At 42.8% G+C, this 21,802-nt stretch overlaps 1 protein-coding gene across 1 annotated transcript in view; it reads right to left on the bottom strand.

Moving 5' to 3' along the window:
- TMCC3 (transmembrane and coiled-coil domain family 3) overlaps nucleotides 1-20,743 on the bottom strand; it is a 127,217-nt gene extending 106,474 nt beyond the window's left edge. Inside the window, exon 1 of the mRNA XM_069773678.1 lies at nucleotides 20,515-20,743. The gene's annotated coding sequence lies outside the window, so the exon portion shown is untranslated. The remainder of the gene's footprint in view (nucleotides 1-20,514) is intronic.
- Nucleotides 20,744-21,802: the final 1,059 nt, after the last annotated feature.

The following is a 21,802-nucleotide window of genomic DNA, read 5'->3' as shown; positions in this document are numbered from 1 at the left end:
CAAATTACTGTTTTTCCCAGTCTTTTCAAGAGCTACATTTCTGGGCCTATGTGCAGCCGAGCAAATTCAGTCAGAGTCAAAAAAAAACCCCAAAGACTTGCTCCTCTGAAACACACAGGTGAAGACATGTCGTCAGGAAGGGTGTAAATATTTCTGTACTTCTCACCTCTCTAGTGCTTACACACCTTGGTGTCAATCTCAGGTAGCTTTCTAGACCTTCATCTCTCATGCTATGTACTGCACTGTAATACAGAGCCAGCTCTAAGCTTCTTGCTTGCAGTCAGCATTGCAAAGTGCAATTCCACGTGAAGGACAGCGGAGCAGATGCCCCAGGCACCAGACTGAAACAAAATGAAGGATTTTTCAGGACCCAGGGAGGAGAACCAGTGGGGAGCAAGGAAGCTGTGAAAGAAGCACAAAGAAGCCCTTCTAGGGGCTGTGATCGGTGTCCTCTTTTCTTGGGGGTCTAGGGAATATCTCACCCCAGTAATCTGTGTCCACTATGAGGCCAAAACCGTCCTCGAGGACTGTCACGCTACACTGGTGGCTGCAGCTTGAGGCAGCAGAGGTGCCCCAGCAACACGCACGTGAGACAACACATGCTGTTGAGAAAGCAAAATGAAGATCTCCTCCTCTCCTTTGCCATGGAGTACTGGACATTGGTCATGGTCTTTATACACCCAGGTACAAACATGCTTATTCCTGCTCTGAGATCTTTTTGGACAAAGGCAGAGGTCCCCATGCTCGGCGGGTCCTTGCTGGCATGTAGGGACCTCAGCTTAGGATACAGAGAGAGCTCCCCTGTGTGCAGACATCAGCAAGTGGGAAAAGTGAGCAATGGATGGAAGGAACAAACATGACATGACACCGAGATGCTCTGCAGATCCATGTGAGGACCTCTTAGTGGCATTTAAATCAGTTCTTCCCAGCAGCCACAGAACATGCAGCATGAGGATTCCTGACAGCCTAATTTAAGTGCAGGCAGACGTACAGCTTTAGCACCCAACAAAACCTATTTTGCTCTGCAATCCACTTTGATCTCTTGCCTATGACAACTACCCCCAGCTGCCTGTGGTTAAGAGCCACCCCTGTTGCCTGGCACAGTTTAAGTGTGGTAGTTATTAGCAGTGATGTTCTAGAGGACAGAAGTATAAATGGGCTAAAATGTGGAAACCTCATGGAGGCTGTGACTATCAGTAGCTGGTAAGAATGGCAGCTTGGACACAAGCTTTGCCTCAGGATGCTCCCCTAACACCGATTACAAAAAGTGGGCTACTGTAGCTATGTTCCCTTCCATACATACCTAGAGCTGTATCTGTATATACACACCCATGCAGCCTGATGCTTAAATTCATGTTTTAGTATCTAATACTGATTGTCATGGGAGACCTACAGAGTGACCTGGTATGGCCATTATTCTACCAGAGACAGATAATCAATAACATCTCTTCTCGTGACTCTTGCATGCCTAGGGGTGCTGCTGCAGCAGTAGATGCAGGATATACATATACCCAGTGGCGACCCAGAGAAGGGGTAGCTAATGGCCAGCCAGCTGCAGATGCAGATCCACCACTAATGTCCTGAGGTACGCTGCCACCTTGTTGTAGTTTAGAGAGATGACAGTGAGCAGCCTTTACTCCTTCCACTTCATTCACAGCAAGGTTATCTGGCACCCAGACAAGCGTTGCTGTGTTTGTTGTTGCAGTGGAGATTAAGGGTGATGAGGGTGCTGGCTATTTAACAGTTCAGCCTGGGAGTCCTGCAGGACACGCCAATTCTATTCAGATGCATTGAAAAAAAATAACTTCCCCTTTTCAGCCCCGCTACTACAAACATACTTATAGGTACGTACCATTTGATGAGTTCTGGTTTGTCTAGGGCAATATATGCCTAAGAACAGGAACAATGTTCCATTTCAAGCAGGATAACGCATCTAGACTGTCTGTAGGTTTAAGTCAGCCTAAGGACTCTGACTTGCTCAAAATCTGTAGTTGGCAGCACATTTCACCATAAATGAGGTATTTTTGCTCACATCTATATATTAAGTGTTGCCAGGGACTAAAGTAAGTTTCATCCCATTCTGGAATAAAGGATTAGGGAGGGAAAGGATGAGAAAACAAGCCTTGTCCTCCCTCCTAACAGGTAGCACTGGCAGTTTAAACAAAGTAGAAGAGAAAGTTCAGTGGCCTTACAGTTCTGCTTCAGATCCCTCCTGCCTGGGACATCCTGGTCCTTCTAACCAACACAGCATTTACTGCCTGAGCACGGTGGTGGTGGAAGTAGAAGGGGTGGGATGGCGGGGGGTGGTGGTCTCCCCGCAGCAAAGCAAGCTCAGCTTCCTCTTTGCCATCCCTCACCAAAGATGCTTTCTTTGACCAGCCTGGAAACTCGTCGGGAATTACAGTCTCGATGGGAAAAATTACATCACAAACATGAATGTGTTAGCAACAACAGTCATTTCTTACAAAATAGAAGGAACCAGAGTCATCAAGAAGCTGAAAGATGAAGGAAGCAAGGTTCTGCAAACTAACCTTCCATGTAAATCAGCACTGGCTCCGGCAAATTCAGCCAACTTACACTGGAAGAAAGACTATAAACAGGATCATAATCTAGCCCACAGCCCTGCATTTCATCACACTGGTAATACAAAAAAAATAAAGTCTGAATGCACACATTGAAAAAGAAGTGCAAACATTTTAGAAGCTAAAGGTCCACGGTTGCAGGACTGGAGGCTTCAAGGACTGTGTGTTGCTCTGGGTAAATTCAGTATGAAACACTGTCACTCACTTCACACAGACATGAAAAGAAACATATAGGATGCAAAGGAATGAGAAATTTGGTTCTTTGGGTGAACTGTGACCTGTTGACATATCTGCCCATTGAGGACACCCTCTGCACTTCTTGGAGCTTGCACACACACACACGAGTTTAATGGGTTCAGCTTAAAATAGCCATTTTTAAGAGCTGTATTTTTACTTACATAATGTAGGATAAAAGTGGTTTGAAAGTACACAGTCACATAGCTTTATCTCCACTGATACAGAAACATTCCCTTAACTGGCACTGCTCTGCATCATGGCCAGTCTTTCACAGTGGTCCTCTCCCAGTTGGGCTTTTCTTACTATTTCCTGAGGTGCTTGTAGAGCTTATATCAAGAATCTGGGACCAATTACCATGAGACAGCCAAAGCAAGAGGGTAAGTTAATTAGTTAAAGAACATGAAATTGAAATCAAACAACCTTGTTTCTGTGCCTCAGGATAGGATTTCAGATGTTTTATAAGAAAAAGGAAGAAAAGAAAAGACAGTAAGGCCTCAGGAAATATGTCTTAGCACTAATGATTTGAAAGCTCTATTTTCTGGAAACCAGAACAATACAATTCATAAGTAAGGCATTTTGAAAAGGTTTAGAAAAAGAAAAGCCTATAGGTGAACCAATTTTTTTAGCTTAATTCATTTAAAATACAGAACTTGGAGAATTTGTTTAAGTAGACAATACTATCTGTTCAGACCTTTCTCAATATCTTTTATTTCCTGGCTGTCAGCAAGAAGCAAATGCTACCTTATGCCATACAGTCTATCGCTGTGAGAGATGACAGCAGTGTTCATCCCATCCTTCCTGTCCTTCATCTTAATTAGAATTGGAGACCAAAAATTCGTGGCTCTCAACACCCAGGAGATATGTAAGCTCCACGGGAAACATAGCTAAGGTCTTGCCTGCATTTGTTGCACACCAGATAAGGCAATGCTCTTTCCTTCCCCTCTCCTATTAATGGCATTTCTACTACAGCGTGTTTGGCTGTACTAAGCTATACAGTACAGCAAAAGCTATTTATGAACTCTCACATCTGTGCACACATAGCGGTAATAACACAAGACTGTAGTAACTGGGAACATTTTGATATGACATTTTTCTAAAGGAAACCTTATTTCCTTGACTTCTGCAGGAAGGAGGAAAGGAACCTGCTCAAAACTCTCAGACCTGCATTTAAAGCACTGATGGGAGACCAAAGCAGGCATTCAAAACCCCACTAAGCTGCACCTTTGAAGATGAAAGGCCATTCTGGATGCTCATTTAAAATTAGGTTTAATTGATTCAGATGTCACTTGCATGACAGAAACAGTAGCTTCTGAACAAAGCGCTCACCAAGAGGAAATGAAACCACTAACACAACGTGAAAAGCTGAAAATAAACAGTGATGCAGCTAACACATTTAACTCATGGACACGGCGCATCTTGATTTTCTTAGATGGCCTCTGCTTAAGGAAGTCAACCAAAGGCTCTTCAGAAACCCAGGGATGATTCTCAAAAACTCCAGCCCTGGGCGCTGATCCTGAAGGACTCTGAGAGACTTCACCTGTCACAGGATCCCCTAAAATTTGTCTGCTGGGACTCTGACAAGAGAAGCATGTCCCTGTGCTAGCTTTTGCTGTTGGAGCAAGTTAATAAAAAGGATTATCACTTTCATAGCATTTGATGGCATTGGTAAATGAAAAACTGATTAATACTGTTCTTTTTTCCCCTAGAAGATTATTTGGCTCTGTTACAAAGGGAAAACAAGCATTTTCTAAATTCCTAACAAAATAAAAAATTTAAAGTATTCTCAAGTTCCACAAAATAATCCATTATGGTTTAAAACTTTTAATTTTACTTTAAAAAAATGGTGATTTTATAGAAAAGCAATAATATGTTGGCTTTTCAGAACAAAAAATCTGACTAATGTCTCATATATATGGAATCTGATTTTTCTCTTGGGAAAAAATCTGTTCCACTTTGTATCTTTAAAGATTTGATTCACTTAATATTTTTTTTTTCCCGAAGTAATTAAACTAAGGTGAAGTGGCACCAGATAACCACAGGCAGCACCAACCCTCAGCAATACTACTTGAGTTGATGTGTGCTCCTGGTCTTACGAGGAAGGATGCCAGTCCACTGCACAGTCTCCTTTCCTATCTCTTTCCCCCAACCTTATGTGTGTAATTGGCCCTGTGGTGTGGACTGATAATGTCGCATATCTTGTAAAACTAGGTTCTGCACTTGTAAATACAAATATTTCATCTAGCATAAAGAACATGCTGAGGTACATACTGCAACTTTATTTTCTTCCTATTTTTTTGTGTTGAATACTGTGCTGTATCTTCAGAGTTTGAGCCTTTACTTCTACATCATTTGATATAACAAACCTAATAAATAGACCCAAGATAAACACATAAATGGAAGCTAATCCCTTGACAATTTAAAAAGGGCTATTTAAGTCATATAGTACAGACGAATAAAATGCTTCAGCTACTCTCAGCCACCATTTGGGAAAGAAACATCATGTTAAAGACACACAAATATCACACAGTTTGATTTTTACTTGCCCTAGTTGCACCAACTGCTAAGTTTATTGGAGCACAAGATGCTAAAAAAGAATAGCATGGCCTGTCTGGTTTTCAATTTATTTTGTGCCTTTGATGGCAATTTTTATACAGCCACTTTCAGAGCTTCCTCTTTCTTGTTCACCAAATCACTCTTAGAAATACTGCAACAGGAACAAGCGTGTCCTTTTAAAACCATGGTAAGAACATGACTACAAACTGCATCTTTAAATAAACTGCTGTCCTCTTCAAATGGAATTATTTGCTGTGAATTATTCTAACGTGTAAGACAAGAAATGGTACTTTGACTTGCATTTCATAGGGCTTTCCCAGCGCTAACGAGCGCAGCTTCCCAGCCCTCCTCCAAGGATGGTGGCTCTTCCTTCTCCCTCTGCGGAGGAAGAGGGACTGTGAAAACCCACGAGTGCCTTGGGGGTCACAGAAGAAGTTTGGGGTAAGGCTCAGCTCAGCTTGTGGTCCCCCCCAGATGTCAGATCCACCTCCTGAACCAAACCCAGCAATCGCTTCTCCCTGGGCAGACTGGTCACTGCTGCTGCCCATAGTGAGATCCTTCAGCCAAAATGAAAAATGGAAGGGAAGGGAGGAATCTTCCACACTTTTCTAGCTCTTCACCTTCTCAAGATCTTAATTCTTTGATTATCAACAGGAAACAAGGAGATTGACCAACCCTACCCCTTGAGCCAGCTGGTGGTTAACCAGCACCGCTGCACCAGCCAATTCTACTCGTGACTTACCAATGCTACCACACGACGGGAGCTCGAATCGGCAGGATCCTCCTCTTTTCCAGATCGTGCAGAAACCTCACTAGCTGTACAAAATAATAGGTTGAAATGAAAATCGCTGCCCACCTGTGACTCAAACTGACAAACAAAAAATCAAAAGGCTCAGATCCTGAACTGGCACTGCTGTCCTGTAGCACAGGAAAAAACATTTGGCAATGTACGTATCGCCAGGTTGTTTATTACTGAATCACACTGCATCCATACGTATCCTGAGCAATCTGTTGCTAGGTGCCGGTTTGTTTGATAACTTAATAGACTTTGAACATTTCTCCAGAAAGAAATGCTGGACCTGAAGGTTTTGTTGTTATTTTGTTCAAATGAAGCAACGGTAGCTGAAAAAACTTGCATGACTCCTTTAGCAGAGGCAGGAAAAAAACCCAACAACTCTGTTTGCAGTGTGGCAGACCTTGAAATCAGATCAAACAGCAACTGTGACGCAGCCTCTTTTGAACTGCAAGAGCCGGTGTAAAGAATTATTTAACCATATGCTCTTAAGGTGAGATTAGATCCACAAATTGGAGAGACTGGTTCAGAAACAACCCTAATCAACAAATCTTTCACAAGATGTATACTGTTCAACGTAAAATAAATCTTTGAACTGGGTGATCTTGGGAGATTTATTCTATCATAGTTTCAGTCCTGTAATTTTGCATCATCAAAGTGAAACTCAAATGACTAGTTTTAGTCTTAGCTAAATGTAAACAGATCTTCTTCCATTTCTGTAGATTGTTTTACATTTAAGGATGTCAGAATATGTTGCAAAGTCCATTAAATGGCATTCTTTTTTGCAGGGGAGGGGGATGCACAGTAAACTGCAATGCCCCCCAGGGAAGTCACAGAGCAGTAACATATAGAGAAGACCCACTGCAAGCCCTCTGCCTTCCTTACCAGGCTGCTTTGCGGAGCAGAGGCTGTTGTGACTCCAGAGCACCAGCCCCTCTTCAGGGTCTAAAGACAAGACCTGGGGAATGTGTTTCTTTTGATGAAGCAGGCTTGTGGCTGGTGAGACTGATGCCTTGAAATAAAGGCTGAAGTTGAAAGACTCCATTGTATTTTTGTAGCGCTTAATTTATGCTTGCTTGAGCAGCTTTGAAACTTTTGGTGTGTAAAAAAACCTTGAGCTTTGTTAACAGTATGCACAAATAGATAAGAAGCCTTAAGTTCTGCTGAGCTTTGTAATTAAAATCTGCCAGGACCAGCTAACTAGGAAGAAGAGATGAACCACCTGAGATGACCCACACTGCGTATGCCTTAAGAGAGAGTTCAATTAGCAGACACCAAGAAAATGACCACCAGACTCCAAAAGACCACCGACCCATTTAATAGCACATGCCCAAAAGGGGCAGACACTCTGTAAATAATTTCTGGGAAATAACATGAATATGTACAATTCCAGGAAATGTAACGAATATGTATATATTAGAACAATATAAGCTTTCCTTGCTGTAGGTAACAGTATGCATGCTACGACAAACTATCTGCCATGCATCCAGCACTGCAATAAAGAATGCCTGCTTTCTAAAACGCCGGAATTGAGTCTTAAGATTTCTTCGACTGGCTTTTTTGATAACAAGACTACATGCAAGCTAAGGTTTAACAACTGCATCCTGAAGGCTGTTCACACTGGCGTTCCCCGAGTGCCTCCCTCCCAGCCATGGGGCTGGCGGGGCATGGCAGTGGAGAAGCCCATTGGAAACGAATTCGGCACGTGGCACGCGTGGCGGGTGCACAGTGCTCTGTGCCCGGGGCTGGTGGGCATCATTCGTTCCCCCTCTGGGAACATCACACACTAGTTTCGGCATAAAATTACATTCCTTAATCTGAGGGGAGGCAGGAACTTTCAGAACAGGTGAAGCAGAAGGACTCGTATGTTCTACCTTGCATGGAGATCCTGCTGATTTACCTGTTTCAAAACTTCATCTAATCATTTGGTCCTTTGAAAGGCATCAGTGAGGTTAGGATCTAGGAGTGGCCCCAGAGCCCACTGAAATCACTGCGTACCTCAGGGCTTTCTGTAAGCTTTGGATTCGGAGTGCAGCATCTGTATAAAACCTAAACCTCAGAAAACTGAGTGTACAGAAACAAATGGGACTGATCACATCAGCAGATGCAGGCCTTGTGGCAGCTTAAAGTTATTTTGTATACAAGGAATTTAGGATACAGGACAGGACAGGCTCGGGTTCTGCAAGGAGATGGGGTTAACCTGCCTCTTGCAGGGAGCCTACCTCCTAGTATGATCTCTCTCATACATAATACCTTTTCTTTTCCTCTTGCAGCACTGTGTTGGAAGGATGCAACAGAGCAGGAGGCTGAAAGCTCAACTACCCAAAGCTCTCCATCCTAACACACTCCTGCTGAGCATGGCAGGGCCTCGAAGAAAGACGAAACCAAGTGGAGAGCATTCAAGCAGTAGCATTTACTGCAGAGCTCAGAAAAGCAAACTGGAAAACAAAGCATTATATTGCCTTTTAGACCCTAAGCCTGCCACTTCAACCTCACAGGCTGTGTCTCACCCAGACTCACAAAGACATCACACATTGATCCTGCAGCAGGATCCACGCAAGCATGAAGTCCTACATAACATTAATTACCCCATGCCCTTTAGCAGCACTACTTTTTCCATACAGCTTGTAGCATCCATAATAATTTTCCAGGGCATACACCAAGAGGTGTAACTGAAACAAAATGCCCTCACATGAGAAGCATGTATAGTGCCTCAGTCTCTGTGTTGCATGCTTAATCACTTTGCACAAATTCTTGTACATTTGTGCATCTTTGAGGTAAAAAGGGTGAGAAAAGCAGCCTGATTCTTTCTAAGATACAGATAAAATTTTCCACAGACCAATCCCCTGTTAAAAATGTCAAAACAATACAAAAGTTTCTAATACTTTAAAAAGTAAACAGCATAAAAATAAGCCATGAGTATTTACTGGTAGTGCGATTAGAAGCAGATCACAGTTCAGGTGTCACAAACTACAATGCTCTGGCAGATATAAAAAACACTAGCAACACACAACATGGTTTTCAGTCTCCTCATCTTGCACAAAGCTGGGAGATTTTCTAATGTAAAGAAACAAAACAACATTCGGCTACATATACAGCGGTGAGATCTTGTATGCAAGTGTAAGCGAACCTTCAAGGCTGACAATCAGAGATGCTATAAACCTGCAGATACTGTTGGAGGCAAGTAAAGATCAGCCCATCTTTAAATCTGGCCATGAATACCAATGAGAGGGTTGGAAAGCTAGTGTGTCTCCGCTTCATACCTGAAGCCATAGTTAGACGGCAGGGAACATTAAAACAAACAACAGTGATAAAGGACTACTCTTTAAGTAAGTAGGGAGAGGGAGGAAAGCTAGAAGAAAGCCACCAGAACACTCTTTGCAGAAGAGCGCTCACCAGCAATGCCTTGTCAACAACATGAGTCTCGCTACAACTGTGAGCCCTTCTGAATTTGGGAGGTCGTACAGCCTCCAAAACTGCGTCTTCAGAAGCAAACCAAAACCCACTTTCTCTAATCATATAATCCTGAATCCTTTCTAAATGTTTTCTTTCATATAGGAAAACCTGGCATTAAAGAACCTGGCAGAATCTTTGAAAAGCTTCTTTCTTTGTCTCTCAAATTCAGCAACATAATATTAAAGGTAAGAAATACTTTATAAAAAATAACTTTCTGTCTCCATAAAATGTGTTTATAAAAAAAAGTCAAACCAGTAACTGCTGTCTCAAAAATACATACAACAAAATAAATTTACACACTTAAAATGCTAACAAGTCAAATGAGACTTCAAAACAAAGCTATAACAATTACTCCATTAATATCACACATTTAACGAGAATATACTCATTTTTTGAAAGTCAGCTTTTTTCCTAAAACTTAAACCCCTGTCTTAGAAAGAACAGGAGTAGTAAAACCATTCCATTCATCTAATAATGCACAGTGAGAGTACATAAATGCTAACATATGCATGCTGCTGAACATGATCAGGACTACACACCTGTGAATCACAGGGTCCTATTTGGCTGAGTAAGGTTCCCGTTTATGTCAAGAGAAGCCTGCTGAGCTGGGATCTCTGGCATCTAGCCCTTGCAATCAGGGAGCAGGGAACTCTGACATCTAGCCCTTGCAATCGGCATACGAGGCTGTCACAGCAGGCTACACACAGTCGCACGCGTGTTTAGGTATTCCAGAATTTTTGTATGACCTACCATATGTGTCTCCAGTCACCTGAATCTGGACTGAAATTACTTACCAGGAACAGCTCCAACATTGCAGTTACTTAATTCCCCAGATATATATCATTTTGATATACAATAGTTTGTGTGACACCAATAAATCCATCATTCATCGGAATGAGAATGCACTTCATGAACAGACGATGCTGTTGAAAGATTATATCGAGGGCACAGAGAAACATGGTAAGTTCCCCATCAGTGAGTTCTCTCATTTAGGATAAATCTTTTTTATAACACATACAATCACCGTTTGATAAGAAAAGCTTTATTACAATGAAAGGGAAATATTGAGTACTCAGAAATAGTGTCCAGCAAAAAAGTGAATCATAAAACGGGCCTGCCAAACCAGTACCATGTATTAAAGTTACTGTGGATGCTTCGAAACAGAGCAGCAAAGTTCTTTCGAAGTGATTTGGAAATACACAATTCAAGGTACATTGCAAAACTGTTCCAAAATGAGCTCACCCTCGGCTGGTGTTCAGCATGGTGCTGGCATTGAACCTGCCGTCAGGAAAGCTGTAACTGTCTATTCCCAAGAAGAACCTGACCCAAGTCTGTGAGTCAAGATGTTCAGAAATAAAGCTTGCAATATTCCTTAAATCATGGAAGGTAGTGATGTGAAGGGTTTCAGATGCTCTTACAAGGCAGCTAGTGTAGCATCACCTTCATTTCTGGACTGTTTTCTTCTATCTCCATACTCTAATCATTTTCATCTTATATTGGTTGTAATTTCCATACTTTTTACTTGGTTTAGCTAGCCTGGTTCCCACTAGCCTGGTTTCCTACAGAATCAGATTTCCAGGATCAGTCTGTGTATATGTCTGTAATAAACTTTTAATGTTGATTTCAGACCAATCAGACAGATACTGGAGATCTCAAATATGATGAGCTCCCTGTGTATTTTGTAACACCAGAGTGAGGGAAGGCCAAGGTTTTGATTTGGTTGACCAAATCAGTCAAATGGGGCAGCCTGCATGTAGCTGTCAAAATATTTGGCACAAGAAAGGCTGTATGAGAAAGGATAGGAATTTTATAGGATGCATGGTGAGAACAGAAAATGGTAGTATAATTTAATTTTTAAAAGTCTATGAATGAAAAGACCTCAGATCATAGGGAACTGAGTTTCCAGTATTCTCTGTAGCCACAGGACTTAACTTACACACCTTTGTGAACAACCTCCATTCATAGCAGCAGCTATATTCAAGCTAATATTAATGATGAGATTTTCATTACTAAGCTTTACTGTCTTCCACTATATATAGGACTGCTGCTGGAATCTCAGGGAATTTAGCAGTCGTGCTGGGCTGGCCATCTCTGCACAATGCTTGGTAAAGCTGCTGTGTAATGTCTGTGTGCCTAAAAGGAAGAAGGGGCTGTATATGAATAAACTAGTCCGACAGAAAGGGTCAAAGCCTAGCTAATGGCTCCTATTTTATTTTAACCCCATTGCAACCGGTGGTGGGTCAACACAGGATGGCGGTGGTGATGGTTGTGTGAACTGCACTGAGCAGCAGTGTGGTAACAGCTGAATGTTCGTCCCAGCTGCTCCCGCCACATCCATCCCTGTGCCACTTCTCATTTCAGTTCAAATAGTAATTTCCCTGAGAAATAGATTTCCTCTGCATTCAGCAGGGTAGCGAGGAATCCCATCTTCCTTAATCCCACTTCTGGGACTTGTGCATTGTGGTTGTCAGAAGAAACTGCTACTTTTAAATCTAGAATTTAATTAAAGTATCCCCAGGATTTTTCTCCTGCAATTCAGTGACCCTTCTCTCACAGGCTAGCCAGAATTATTTGCAAACTGTTCCGGCTACTGCAGACAAAAGAGGTCTCCAAGCTGCACCAGTAGCTGTAATTAACACATCAGCATACGTCAATATGTAATTGACTTCTCAGGGAATTCAGTGCAGCCACACAACCAGGCAACTCTGACAAACTTTTGGCATCTAGGCAGCAGCTAGTCCTGCCAGAAACTGGAACAAGAGCAGGAAGAGACTGAGAAGACCAGTTTCTTCAGCAAGGATTTTTCTAAGATCATCTTCCCTGGCTGCAGGGTCATATCCAGGCCCATGAAACCCACGCTGCTTAGGGATCAGGGATCTAGGTGCAGAACACCGCTGCAGAACTTCAAAGCCTTTCCTCCTCCTCTTGGCCAGACAGCGATTATTTACCGTGGCGTGAACGACAGGACCGCAAGGGTAGGTGTGATGAATACGGGCTGCAGCTATCAAGATTATAGATTGTGACCTTGGGTTGAAGCGCAACATCTCAGCAGAAATGGGAGCCCTAGACAGTAACTGCACGTGCACCTCTGCAAGCAGTCTGGGAGAGAAGGACTCGGGGCAGGATTTTTTGCCCAAGTGAGCAATGAGTTGATTAATTGTACAGAGGGAATGGCTCTTCTTTGAGAAGCAGGCTAATAATTGCATTTGTTTCTCTGCAATTAGTCCTGGAGTGATAGGCATAGGCCACCACTGACCCCTGTGATCAGAAACGCAGAAGGTGACCATTTAAGAAAGTTACAGAACCCAGCCAGGTACACACGATGTTTTCCATGGGTGGGAAGCCACACGTTCCTATTCTGAAAAGAACCATAAGGTGGCACTGCTTTGAAACATTACCTCCTAACATTTTCCCTGACGTTTTCTATACTCCACAAGAACACAGGGTTCCAACAGAAATCAAGTGAATAAAGTCATCCTACAGAAATCTCCGTGATACAGTGTGGGTTAACACCATTGGCATATGTACTTTCACATATATTATTTACTCTTAAATTGCTACGTTTTGTCCTGAAAAACAAAATGTCTCAGTTTTGTTCAAGCACTGCACCTCCTGTTTCAAAATGTACCTTTGAGTGTGTACCACACCCCCTCTTTGTACAACTGACTGTCCTCTGGCATGTAATACCATAAAGATTCTGCTCTTTTTCTGTGCCACGTTAACACCCAACAAGGACACTTCTAAGAAGTAATTTTCTGTTTCACATATAATGTGAAGGACAAGAGTGGCAGAGAGTATGGGAAAGCAGGCTTTGCAAGCAGAGTCACAGGAAATGAATAGTGGTTATGGTAAAATGAACTACAGAGATTCCCTGTGACTATTGATTTGCTGTGGTAAAACAACACGGTAGAGCTGGCACCACTTTAAATGAATGGCAAAAGGGACCTAAAGCCAGCTATGAGAAGGCAGGAGATGGTGACAGTCTGGGAGAGAATAGTGCAAGACTGTGATACTTAAATCTTCTTGAACACAAAGATAAGGACCCTACTGAATCCCCAAATATCCCATGCACACACAGAGAATGAGGTCCTGGTTATGGGTCAGCGCACAGTGCCAGTTATTCATAGCACAAGGAAAAGAAATGGGTTAGAAGATAAATGCTCACCAACTGAAGAACCTTCTGCAGGGCTGTCACGTAGGAGCCCAACTGATGTGAAAACAGCAAGGCCATGAGTTCAGGTCCCCCTTGATCTTCTGTATCCATCTGGTCTCCTGTACTGCAAAGAACTCCTTAGCTTGCAGGCAGGCCTTTACTATGAACATGCAAGGTCCTAAACCACTGTTATATTTGCAACTATATTACCACAAAGTATGGCTTGCCCACCTCCAGCTACCACATGCTATGCAGAAGAACACAGTAGGGACAGATAGCAGAACTACCTGAGCCTAGCCTTAGATGTTTTCTTTCTTTTGATCTAGCATTACATCCCAGTAGTGACCTTGCACTGGCATCCTTTCAGCCAACAGACTAAAGTTTTCAAAAAGCCAGTGAGACGATGGATGGGCCACAGACCCCTTTCCAAGCGCACTGCGTGGTGGAATAGCAAAGCAGTGTCAGCTACAGACTGACTTCAGAACGTGCAATTGCCAGTGAATTGACCCAGGCAGGCTGCATCTCAACAGAAAAACAACATCCATTCATTCATGCATCTGTCTGTTTGGATTAATCTATACATTCTGTCCATGGAGCGGAAGACACTCATACACAGTCTGGCAGAATGCGAAGCAGTCAAGTAAAAGAGCTGCAAAGCCACCAAAGCAGCGGATGTCCTCATTCACTATAAACTTACTGGTATTTCAAACAGGAGAATATGTTAATTCATACCAAGAATGTAAACACAGATCTCTTCAGAGTGTAGCAACTCAGATGATTTGGAGTTGATCCCTATCACTGGTAAGGTAATGTGAAGCTTACGTCAACTGGAGTTGTCTGAAAAACCCTCCATGCATTTAAAAACCAAAAGGCAGCGATAGTGGGAGGCAGGAGGATGGAGGAACTTGTGAACATCAGCATGCAGAGTTAATAAGATTCTATCAGTAAGACTCATATGATGAGTTTTAGTCTTTTTTTTTCCTCTTTTGAGCATCAAAGATTGCCTTTATTTCAAATATCACCATAGGAGCAGTAATTAATTCAAATGAAGTGGGATTTACTCTAAATGAGCAAGAAAAACATTCCAAAACATTCTGAGCTCCAAACCTTACCAAAAAGAAAAGGATTTCTCTTTAAAATACAACTTTCAGAGAAAATTAAGCCCACTAATATTTTTTTTGAGTCAGCAAATACACTGTGTAAAAATGGCACCCTGGCTTTCTTTGAGAAGCAGGCTGTCAAAATTTCCTTTTCTGTCCCCAGTAATAGCTAACTGAAGACTACCAGTGCCAGTGAGAAGCACTCGGACCTGCTTGGCTCTTACAGATCTTTTTGAGTTGGATACTAATAGCAGTCACCGAACTGGAGCCCAAACATTAAGTACTATTACACTCTTTGAATCCAATACAGAAGCACTTCAATTATCCAAGCTTTGTGTTATCCCAGATGAGGTCATGATTCTTAATGCTTATCACATTGAATATTCCTGCCATTTTCTGAAAGCTTGATTATCAAAATTATCCTTTGTCCCTTGTGGTGTACAGATAATTGAGGATTATACATTTCATGCAAAACAGGCTTTGTACCTCATTAAACAGACCCATCTATATTTCCACAATGTAATTCCTGAACATAACCCGTGCAGTTTATAAGCTCATGACTGGACAGCATGATTATGCTAACTATAAGGTAAACTGGGCTGTAAGTCTGAAACTGCTAGAAACCCACAAATCAAGTGGCAGGGCTCCAGCTTGGGAAGCAGATTGATTTGCCGCGCTCTGAATAGGCATGCAAAATGGCACCATTTGTTACGTTATTCAAGCTGTTTAGCTGAACAGCGTTTTACTCATGTCTAACTTGCACTGGCACTGATCACCAGTTGTTTTCAGTAGGAGTGAGAGTCCAGAAGGCAAATCATATACAGCTCAATTAGTTTAAACTAGTACTACAAAAATGTGACATACAGATACTAATTCTTAGTCTGTTGTAGCAATGCAGGATATTTAAACAGAGCAACCTCAACGTATGAGTTCACATACACCCTTTTTTATGTACTGGTGATGGACTACGCAGAACTCCTCAGCATGAATTAATTCCCATGTGTTTACCTCAAACACAGAAGTACACAACAGTACTGAGGCATCAGACTCACTAATCACCATTACTAGTATCTGCCTGGCATTCTTAAAAGAGGAAACAAAACCCACAAGACACACAATCAAAGTCTAGGGGGAAACCAAACACTTTACTAATCAATCAGCCCCTCTTCTTGGGAAGAGCCCACGGAGAACGTAGGGAGGTTCACAACTGCCAAAGCATCACAGGAGCCTGCTTCCTGGGTAGCAGCATGTCCTACCAGCTAAAAGAAAAACCCAAAATATATCATTAGCCAAAACTGGGACATCAACTTCTGCTCTATTTTCAGGAAGACAGGTTTACAGGTGCTACATGAATCTAATCCAGCTCTTTGAGTAAACTACGTCACTCTTTCATACCTCATTATCTGAAAAGCGTCCTAGCAGCATAAGATAGCCGAGAGAGACCTGCACACAAAGTCCTAGTCACAGGGCAACGCCACGCAAAGGCACTGGCTCTGAGGGAAAGAAGTGGGATTCGGTGAAAGGAGACAGGGAAGAAAACGTCTGGTACCTGCCTCAGCCCACTGACCGCAGAAAAGACGGAGCAGCACTGAGAGCTGGAGAAGGGGACAACAGAGCAATTGGGAAGAGCTACACAAACATCACGTAGCAGGAGAAAGGGACCAGGGCTAAGGGAAGCCAGAGCTGCAGCACCTGCCCGGGGGTCTGAAAAGAGATGGCACTGGTGGATGGACCCCAAGAGGACAGCAGTATGATGGAAGGTGGGAGACAGCATTTGTGGGAGCACCTCCTTTGGAAGGAGAGCAGAAAGGGAAGTGCCTGCAGAAAATAAAGAGGTTATCATGGAGCAACCCAAGGTACAGAAAAAAGATGGCCTTTACAGCTTCTGAAATGACATTATTGTGAGCAAAGGAACCCGGTCAGCCTTTCTGTGAATGAGTCACGGTGTCAGGCTGTTGTGCTCAGAGCATGCAGGTCGCAATGGGCATTACAATCAGCAGGGATTCAGCTGGTGAGCTTTATGCCATTTAAAATGTCTCAGAAGGGTTGTTTCATGGATATTTCAGCATGCAGAAACTTAATTTGATCAGAAACATAATTATCTGTGTCCTAGTTCTTCTCTATACCTAAGTATTTGTCTCTAGATTTATGCTATATATATATATATATAAAAAAAAAGATCTTGAATGATGTTCAGTGACCACTGGTCAGAAAACATTAGTGCTACCTGTAAAAGAAATACATTACGGTGTTTTAAAATCAATAATACTGAAATAGGCTTTCATTTTTACCTTAGCTTTTTATTTGTGAAAGAAGATCCTCCACCAAAAATGTGATTTTATACAGCTAGAATGAGTTTACAGATTTCACTCAAAAAATTTAATTCATCATACTGATTTCTACTCTATAGTGGTTAATGTACTTTGACCATGCGGGAAGGCAGTCTCAGCCAAGGGTGCCAAGTTTAAGTTGAATTTAGCTCTTTGCAGGATTAAGCCCTATGAAGCAGAAGTAGTCTGCAATACAGAGGAGGTCAGAGTAGAGTAATTCTCTAAGTGAGGCTGCAGATTATATCTCGTGCGGCAGGTTGCCAAGGAGCTGCTAGGAGCAGAGAACAAATACAGATGGGAGGAGGTGGATGCAGCAAGGGTAGAACTACACTAAAAAGGCTTTGGCTACAAAAGGATGACAACAACAGGCAGTAAGAGCAGACAAAGCCCAGGACCTATAGAGCCCAGCCAAGGATGCTCTAGCAGAACTAGCAGATAATGCCAGAACTAGCAATGCCTCTTCCCTTAGCTGGAGTTCCACGACCACAGCCCTGTCAGGGATCCTCAGCCCCGAGCCACCTCCTTCAGCTGCTTCTCTCCTCCCATCCGCTGCTCGGTGACCCAAGCACCGCTCCTCACATATTCCCGAGGTTGCTGTTCCTTTCCCTCTCCTCCATCCTCCTTTTCAAACTGAGGTATGGGGAAGGAGAAATCGCATGAGCAAAGTCTGAAATTGCTAAACAAGCTCTAATCTTAAACCCTGTTAGGATGAAAAACCTTAGTAAGCTCAATAACAGTTACAAAAACCTGAGAGCTCTTCCCTGCAGAATCATTCAGCTATTTCAAAGCTGCTCTGGTTTCCCAAGCACTAGTTTAGGAACATTTCTTTATTCAGGAGAGCACTGATGCATGTGGCTACACAAGTGTATGCTTTTACAACGCAGTGGTTTAGAAAGACAAATTCTAGTCGTCTTGGAAAAGACAGTCATTTAAAACTATGGGGTTTCCCCTTGGCTTCTTTAGTGAGCCTTACATAGGAAAATTTTATCTCTTGCCCTCTCATCTAACATAGTGATAATACATATCTATATAACCTCATAGTGGTGTCATGAGGATTCGTTAATGCTTATAAGCACTGTGAAGATGAGAAGTCCTGCAAGCATTAAGGTACATCAAGGCAGTAGGTTTTTAATGCGCACTTAGCCCTGTGGTGAGTATCTCTCCTCTTCCACCAGCCCCTGTTAGCATCTCTAAAGCCATTTGCCAAAATCTGCCCTGTGGGACAGCCAGAGCAGATCACTGTATAGGCCCAGGGGACTCAACCAAACACTCAGAGAAGTAAAGTTAACAATGCTGATCTCAGGCACAGCAAAAATTTTGAGAACACACATATACTTTCAAAATCCCTACAGCAGCAGTGCTAAGGAAGAAAACATGCTTAAGAAATCAAAATGGGCTCCAGAAGCAAAGAACAAATGAACCAATTGTTATTTAGCTTGGGGAAAGTATTGCTTTTTCCGCATTTGATTCAATGCCCTGCTTCCCTCTGATTTAGGGATTTGTGTCTTTCATTTCTAAATTATATTCTGTCTAAATTCAGTTACCATAGAGAACAGTAAACCCAGACTGAACACCTGGGCACTTGGTACAGGCAGGCTATTCTGGAGGTGGCGGTTCAGCACACCAGAACCAGCAATTAAAAACCGCCTCCAGCACGCTCAGCTTCGCTAAGACTCGTGATGACAGCGCTTGGTTCCTCAGGCAGCTCCTCTTCCTCTCTCCTTTCCTGCTCTATACGCGGAGACCTGGCCCACACACTGTCCCTGACCCCAAACCTGGAAATAGTAGCTGTCGGGTTGACTGTCCACCCTGCTCAGGTACAGACGGTCACATTCTCCTCTGTCCCCGACAGTGACCCACATTCTCATTCAAATTTACTGGGGAACCACAACTGGGAGACCAGAGCCAGCGGCAAAGGAACAAACTCCAGCGACCAGCTCTCGAGGACACAGGAGGTGAGGCACAGCGACCCAGCCTGCACGGTCGAGAGTCAAACTTCATGTGTTTGTTCCCTGAGCATCAGGAGCGACCCTGGCTCTGCCAGCTGCTTACAAAAGAGGCACGAGCACCCTTTGCAATCGCTAATAACGTGTTATTCTTACAGCAGCATCGTTACGGGAGAGTGCTTCCTATGCCCAGCTTGACAGTATTTCTAAAACTGTACCCTAACCTCAGAGGCTCTAGCAAAAAATGCCATAGCTGACCTGTAATTCAACATCAACCAGCGCTAAAGTACGTCGGGATGCACGCGGATGGAAAAGGCTCAACCCCGCTGCGGGCGACCTGCCCTCCTGCAGGCAGCCGTTCTCCCTCTGGGCAGGGGCAGGCAGCAAGCGATATAGCCTGTGTGCTCTCGTCCTTGCACTGCTGGATAATGGGGCCCAGAGAAAAGGGATTTTAGGCAGCAATGAGGAATTTCAAAGCTTTAAAGAACTGGTGAAGAGAATCCGGCCCCTTGTAAGTCTGAATACTAGTTTGCCACAGGAGACTTCATCTGATTTCTGTGATGCTAGGAAGGTGTCTGCCTTTCCTTAATGAAAATATTCTGTCACCACCTGTCAGGAATAAATTCAGGCAAAGAAAACAAAACAATATTGAACTAGAAGGCAGAATCTTGCAAAACATCAGAGCTGATTCATCCTTTCCCATCCCTTCCCCCCCCATCCTATTCTGGGCACCACGCCGAGAATACATTAACTTAACCTGCCTGGGGTTTTACATTAGATTACTATCCACTACCAGTGATTCGAAGTTCCTTTATTCTCCACCACTGCCATATTATGGAATAAAAGCAACGTCCTCTTTTTCTTGAATTATTCCAATTTCTGTAGAGTCTGGCAGCAGAGTTGCCAAGTACAAAAGTCTTGACTACTCACTCCCACCTCTAGAACTGGTATGCCAGGCTATTAGGATATAAATCTGTTATTTTTCTCCCAACATGTGTGAATTACCAGCTTGTTACATATGTAGATATGCATTCTTGTTTGCTAAAGCTGCGCTCCTACCATTTAGGATCTGAAAACAGTAGTTAAAAGAAGTCACCTGTGGTAGGGCTAAGTTAAAAAAACCTCTTGGATAAAAAAAACCTTTTGGATCACACATTAAAAGGAGGAACGATAAGTAAGTGTCAGGAAACTGTGGCTTCTATTACCACCCAAAGCCAGGGACATTTTATTCTGCATACCCTCAACTCATTCTATGTAGTTTCTGCAATGACAGCACTCGGGGTTACAGCCTAGAAAGCTCTCTGGTCACACTGCTCCCCAGTAATTACAAAAATCAAGCGTTATTCATATAATATAGCACTCACCACACTGCAGAAGGACCTTTTTCCTGCTCCCTTCCCTCATCAAGGCAGCCTCTGTGCCCAGCTGTCTTCCCACGCAGGTGCTCTGCAAGCCACAAAAGCCCAGTTTGCCCAGATCAGTAGCTGACCTGGCAGCAGCGAGCAGCGGTGAAAGCAGCTCTCTCTGAAAAGTCTTCTTTGTGTTGCAAAGCAGTTCGGAAAAACTACTCGGTCTACCTGAGCTCTCCCACGGCCGGAACAAGCATCCTCAGCGACTGGCTGCTCAGGTGGGAAGGGAACAGCAGGGGATGGGAACTGGTCGGTCTGGCAGGAGAAGGAAAAAAGCCTCTGAGGCTGGACACAGCTTCTTGGCTGCAAGGCTGGGCACGGTTATACCTCTGCTGAGAGTGGATACAAATACCGAAAAGCTTAGAAAAGTTGTCTTAATTCTTTCTTACTAAAGGCTAAAGGTCAGAGGGAATCTTGTTTGCTGAGAAGGCATCCCAAGTCTGTACAACCAGCCCTGCTTTCAACAAAACAAACAGGACGGGACAGAACAGAACAGAACAGAATAGCCCTGCAATCTAACTCTCAGGAAGATCTGAATAAACTGAATCTAAATGGTAAAAAGCAGTGGAAAGAGTATCTCTTCAGGCTTCCTTTATACATAAAAAAGCAAGAAAAAGGACAAAAATCCCCCTTTATTTCTGAGCAAGTCCATATGTATCATACATCCATTTGCACTCATTAGCTCAAGTAGGCCAGTACCAAAGGCTTGCCACTAGGGGACATGCCCTTTTTAAACAGTTAATGGAGTTTTAATTAATTGTGTTACCTGAAAATATATCTTGACAAAAAGCAAGATAATTGAAATGCATTAAAAAGTGTGTTTATTCATCTGCCCAGAAATAAGCTGAAAAATACAAAGAGAACATGTAATAGAACAGTTTTTAGAGCATCTGAAAAGGACAGAGAACTACCGGAAGATTGGCAAATTCAATTACTGCTATGTATAATTGCATGCTAGCAAGTGTCCAAGATTAACAATAATTTTAAAAACCAACAACCCAGATGTAAATACTAATTCATTTACCAAAAAAAGTAGAATATATGAATCAAACTAGCAAGCATTAATACTATATTGCTGTTGGGAAAAAAAGACATATTTTCCCTTTCTGGAAAAGATTTTGACTTCCCATTGAGAATAAAGAGCTTTAAGCCATTTTTTTCAACTAGAGGTTAGTTTTTCAGGGGAAAAAAAATCAATATTTTCAGCAGAAATACCTTTTCTGTGGTGTTGGGTTTTTTTAAA

Source organism: Haliaeetus albicilla, chromosome 28, assembly GCF_947461875.1.
Source record: "Haliaeetus albicilla chromosome 28, bHalAlb1.1, whole genome shotgun sequence".
Classification (NCBI taxonomy): domain Eukaryota; kingdom Metazoa; phylum Chordata; class Aves; order Accipitriformes; family Accipitridae; genus Haliaeetus; species Haliaeetus albicilla.
The sequence above is the reverse complement of the archived record's forward strand: the minus strand, read 5'-3'. Positions and strand labels throughout refer to the sequence as shown.